General features: G+C 45.3%; 1 pseudogene; it reads left to right on the top strand.

Moving 5' to 3' along the window:
* The first annotated feature begins 2,041 nt into the window (after nt 1-2,041).
* LOC117886783 lies at nt 2,042-4,631 on the top strand (annotated as a pseudogene).
* Nucleotides 4,632-5,710: the final 1,079 nt, after the last annotated feature.

Below are 5,710 nucleotides of genomic sequence, written 5' to 3'. Positions count from 1 at the left end.
CCTTTCCCCCTCATGTTATTCTCCCAGGGGATCCTGCCCATCAGTTCCCTGAAGAAGCCAAAGTCTGCTTTTCTGAAGTCCAGGGTCCATATTCTGCTGCTCTCTTTTCTTCCTTGTGTCAGGATCCTGAACTTGACCATCTCATGGTCACAGCCTCCCAGGTTCCCATCTACTTTTGTTTACCCACTCTCTGGATGATTATCTCTTCATTCTTTCTGCAAAGCTTCACACTGGATTCTGTAGAGCAGTGTTTCCCAAATTTGGGCCACTGCTTGTGTAGGGAAAGCCCCTGGTGGGCCAGACTGGTTTGTTTACCTGCCGTGTCCACAGGTTTGGCCGATCGCGGCTCCCACTGGCTGCGGTTCGCTGCTCCAGGGAGCTGCTGGAAGCGGCACGGGCTGAGGGACGTACTGGCCACCGCTTCCAGCAGCTCCCATTGGCCTGGAGCAGCAAACCACGGCCAGTGGGAAACGCGATCGGCCAAACCTGCAGATGCGGCAGATAAACAAACCGTCTCGGCCCGCCAGGGGCTTTCCCTATGCAAGCAGCAGCCCAAGTTTGGGAAACGGTGCTCTAGAGCCCAACAGACCAAGAAAAGACAGTGAGATAAATAACCTGCATTTAAACTGCTACATTGCTTTTGTATGTCACATCTATGTTTCTGCCATGATAGGTTTACATCATGTATAAATAAAGTGGATGGGAGCTCCAGGGAGGTTTTCCATCATCCTGTGCTTGGACATTTGCTCCCACTGCCCACCCAGCCTCTGTTGTCGCCCCAAGGAGCAAGTCCAGCAGGAAGTGAGAAGCTGTTCCCTTTCAGAGGGGAATAAAGAATATGAACCCTATATTCTCCAGCACTAGACAGGATAGTTACACAATCACAGAAGTCTGGAAAGCTGGTCAAAAAGGCTGGAATGAGATGAAGATTTCTGCCAGCTTAAAACAACACTACCTAACTCACTTCCTGGAACGCAATAGGACAACACTGCCTAAATTACTTACTCATGCCTGAGACTAGATAGGCATAGCTTGTCTGAAGAAAAGTAAACATTGGTCCTTTACTGAAGAGAGTCTGAATAAAAGCATTACCCTCATACCAGCTATTAAATATGCAGCCGCATACACAAGGTTAGAAAATTCCATGGAATTCCCTGAACCACCTTACAGAATGGGGCTGCTTGTATATGGAGGTGACTGTTTTTAGTGTTTTCTCTTTCTGTGCTTCTGCCTGTGCTTGCTATGGATTTTGGATCAAATCTGTTTTCTTATACACATTTGTTTCAAGGGGTAGAAGAATGGAAAGTAGAAGAAGTCATTGACTGACCTGCATGAATCACATGGGTTTGGGGTATGTGAGATTGGCTATGGAACCTGAAAGACAGACAGAGGTGGGAACCACATCTGTGCTGATTCCTCCCATTGTTTCTATGTCACAGTCCCCATTTATCATGAAATGTCCATGCTACACTTTCTGTCCTAACAGACCCTGGGATTCTTGAATGCATCAAGAAGTAACTCCAGCTACAGATATGGCAGGCCATGCTTCTAGTGATTAAACACCTCTGACATTTCTCACAAGGTCAATGTGGGAAACAGTGGAGCTTGAACTCACTGGGTATCATGGCATCACCTCCTCTTTCTGCACCTTCTTTCCACTGGAGGGGATTGATCAAGAACCAGCAAATGGGCTGAATGTGCTGTTCTGGGAGTCTCTATATTCCCTCCTTTTTTTTTTTTTTTTTTCTTCAAGGGGGTATAATGGCAACAGGAGCGTTCATGCTGGTGAGTCAGCTACTCACCAGTGCAAATTCTGCAAACCCACAATGCAGATTGGTGTCTTGGGGAGGAAGGGAACTTTCATTGGGCAGTAGTATCTGTAAATCACAGTAAAGTCTCCTCTGAGCAGTATTTATATCAGCTTGCGCTGAGAGAAGAATTCTGTTTCTAGGCTGTGTGCTTGTGCCAGCAGCGTTTGAACACAGTGGGGTCTATTGATATTTGTTATTGTTAATTAAGGCTAGAGCTGATAGATTTAGAAATGGAGTCCCAGGTGCGTCAGAACTTCCATGCTGAGTGTGAGGCTGCACCTGACGAACCTGGAGCTGTATGCTAGCTATGTCTACCTGTCCATGGTAAATGTTTCTTCTTCTTCTTCTCTCTTTTTTTTTTTTAACACAAATTCTTGTCTCTTTATGTTCTAAGAGAGATGGGCTTCATTTTCTAAAAGGGTTGTGTGTTTTTTTTTTTTTTTTTTTTTAAGCTTACTTTCTAAGTCCCTAATTTCTAATTAATTCCAGCTGAGGATAGCATGTAGTTTGTGGGGCTACAGAAATCCATTTGTATAAATCTGAGTTGACTATGGAAAGACTAATGTGTTGTCTGCAGAATGATGTCATTTAGAGAGTTTATTCTTACAGGATTGAATGCTGGGAACTTAATACAGCTATCTGAGGGAGACTTGGGAAGTCTGGCTTTGATTCCTAGCTCTAGCCCAAGCTCCCCTGTCATCTCTGGCCTGCCACCTTGTTTCACTCTGTTTCCATTCCCTGTTCATCAAAAGGGATGAATGCTCCTTGGCTGCACAGCCTGAAGCACAGGGAGTGTTTCTTGCCAAGTACAGAGTCTACCAACACAATAGGCTGAAAACCTAGGTTAAGGTCTCTAGGTTGGTATTCTAGTCAAGTGAGGTTCTTACCCACGAAAGCTTATGCTCCCAGTACTTCTGTTAGTCTCAAAGGTGCCACAGGACCCTCTGTTGCTTTTTACAGATTCAGACTAACACGGCTACCCCTCTGATACTAGTCCAGATAAAATGCCAGAATTTTCTCTCTCTAGCCCAGGTCAGTAAACATTATGATATTCTTCAGTCCTACTACTTTGACGGCGATGATGAAGCGCTGAGGCATATGGCTGAGTTCTTGAAAGAGCAGTCCCGTGAGAAGAGGGAGCATGCTGAGAAACTCCTGAAATATCAGAACAAGTGTGTGTGTGTGTGTGTGGGGGGGGCTCATTGTCCTGCAGGACATCAAGGTAAGCAACAAAGTAACACTGTCCCCTTAGGAGGGCTCTCACAAACTGGACTTCAGAGAATGGGGTTCGTAGCTGTGCTTGTGGTGTAGTTCTAATTCTCTTCTCTAGGAGTAAGTGATGTGATGGGCCTTCTTCAGGCATAGCACTTCTAAGAGTGATCTCTGTAGCAAATTAGGGAGAGCTGCATGGTTCAGGAGCATCTGACTTTGGTCATCTTATGGTAAAGGGTGAGTATGGACATGTGATGATACATGAGCCAGTGTTGGCTAAAAGCACAGAACAGGCTTGCTTACCTGTGACCTGACCATCTACTCCCTCACTTCACAAGCAACTACTTTGCTTTGTATTTATAGAATATGAAAATATAGGGATGCCCAGTGCTGTTAGTGGTGGGGTGGAAAGCTGCCTTGGTTGTGAAATTACACTCTACAGTGAGCATCCTGAGGTGTTTTATTCTCCGACAGAAGCCAGAGTGGGATGAGTGGGGGAACAGCCTGGAGGTCCTGCAGTGTATCCTGCAGCTGGAGAAGACTATAAACCAGGTCCTCCTGGACCTGCACAAGCTGGCTATGGAGAAGAATGACCCTCATGTGAGTATGGTAGTGGAGAGAGTGAAGGCAGTAACTACATGCATTGCTGCTTTGACAGTCTGGGGGGATTTACTTCTCCATCTGAAGCAGCCCTGAAACGGGGGATGTTTGTGGGCGGTAACAATGCATAGATCCAACATCAGACAGTCACAGTATGTTTAATTTCCTACCCTGGGCACAAGGTAGCCAGGCTTTGAACCTATACAAGCTGCCCAGTGGAGAAATGACCCTCACCTGAATATGGTCAGGAAAACCATGCACACATACCCTCTCCCCCCTCCGTGTTTAAGAAGTCTTCCCTTTATACACAGGACTAACAAGAACAAATCCCTTTTATGCTGCAATATTCAACATGCCACTCACTGTCTTTTACACATTGAGTGGTGAGGGCAGGAGCATATGTTGTATTCCAAGCCAGAGGGTAAGGTGCCTACCTGCCCTTTGTGTGTCTTGAAAACCACTCCTCAAAGGGCCTCTCTCTAGAGCTTCCAAAGCTCAGGGAAAAATGCCAGGTTGATGAGAAGCTGCGCTAGCTTCTGAATTTCTGCCACTACAGGGTTTTCATACCCTGGTCACTAGTGAATGTCCCCACTCTCAAGTGACATGAGCCATTTACTGCACATGAAATTTGAGATAATCTTAATCTCATTGCCAACAGCCCTGTTTCCTAGCTACTTCTACCTGTACAGTGGATTCCACACCATTTACAGTACTAGAGACTCTGAACTGTCCTGTAGTTCATTGTTTCAACACCATTTCTTGGCACAATGCCCAAAATGGGGGTTACTAAATGACATACTAGAGAGCAAGAGTGAGTCCATAGACCTAACCATCCTCTGTCTCCTCTTACAGCTGTGTGACTTCCTGGAGTCTGACTACCTGGAGGAGCAGGCGAAAGCCATCAAGCAGCTGGGAGACCACCTCACCAACCTGAAGTACCTGGGAGTGCCCCAGAATGGCATGGGAGAGTACCTGTTTGACAAGCTCACCCTGGGAGAGAGCAGCTGAATGGCACAGCAGAGACTCAGAATGCCTTATGCTTCCCTGGAACCTTGTATCCAGGGCAAAGAATAGTTTGACAAATACTTAAATGCTGAGAATAAAGTTCTCTAATCCCCAAGCCTGGTCTTGTTTTTGAATAACATAAGCCACTTTGTTTCTTATGGGGGAAAAGCTCCCACTATATATGGTGGAGGATCTATTTAATGACTTGTGAAGTGTGATTATACCAAGGGAGTAATTAGGGCTTGATTACATCACCTATTGGCAATCCTGAAACGCTCTGCAATAGAGAAATGGACCAACACACAATCTGGCTGTACTACAGTGGTTTTAAAGAGGTGATAGACTTGGTAATGTTGTCATGTGGTGAGAACTGAGCTGCCAGTACCTCCAGGTTGGTGCCAATAACCCAGCAGACCAATTCCATGCGTAGTGTAGGGATTTTTTTTTCCCCTTTGGAATTACTACCATTCCCCATTACTCTGAATGCTTCACTTAAAACCAGCCTGAAGTCTTAAATTCTCTAAGTGGCTTGATTTACCCTGTAACAGTGCACTTAACTCTTAGTCTGAATGCTCCTGCATGTGATTACAGAATCAGAAAAGGAAGCTAGGGCTTAAAGGCAACAGAACCTTGACCTTGCACCTGTCTGCTTCCCTTGCTTGTTCTGATATTTCAGGAACTCGCTGCTGGGTCCCTGTCCTTATGAAGGAAACTGCTCCTTCAAGAACTGGGCCCTGTGCCATGTCATCATGATCAAAGTACTAGGACTCTGGGAAAGGACAGGAGATCTGTGAAAACAATGTTCGTTAGCTTGGACTGCAGAGACAGATTCTTATGTATTAGTTAATTAAAAGAACAAGAGAGGCCTGAACTTAGGTTAGGAGCCCATTATCTTTGACCGTATTTAGCTGTTGCTAGATGATCTCATAATAAGATAAATGTAAGGGAGATGTATCTCTCTACCATCCAAAAATAAATCTTGCTTCTCAGATATGAAGTAGCTTCCATTGTTAACATAATGAGTCGGTCTAGCTTCAGCATGAGAAGGATGCAAGGGGGACTTGTTGGGAATATATCGGAGT

This window comes from Trachemys scripta, chromosome 13 (genome assembly GCF_013100865.1).
Source record: "Trachemys scripta elegans isolate TJP31775 chromosome 13, CAS_Tse_1.0, whole genome shotgun sequence".
NCBI classification, from domain to species: domain Eukaryota; kingdom Metazoa; phylum Chordata; order Testudines; family Emydidae; genus Trachemys; species Trachemys scripta.
This window is presented reverse-complemented; position numbering and strand designations above follow the sequence as displayed.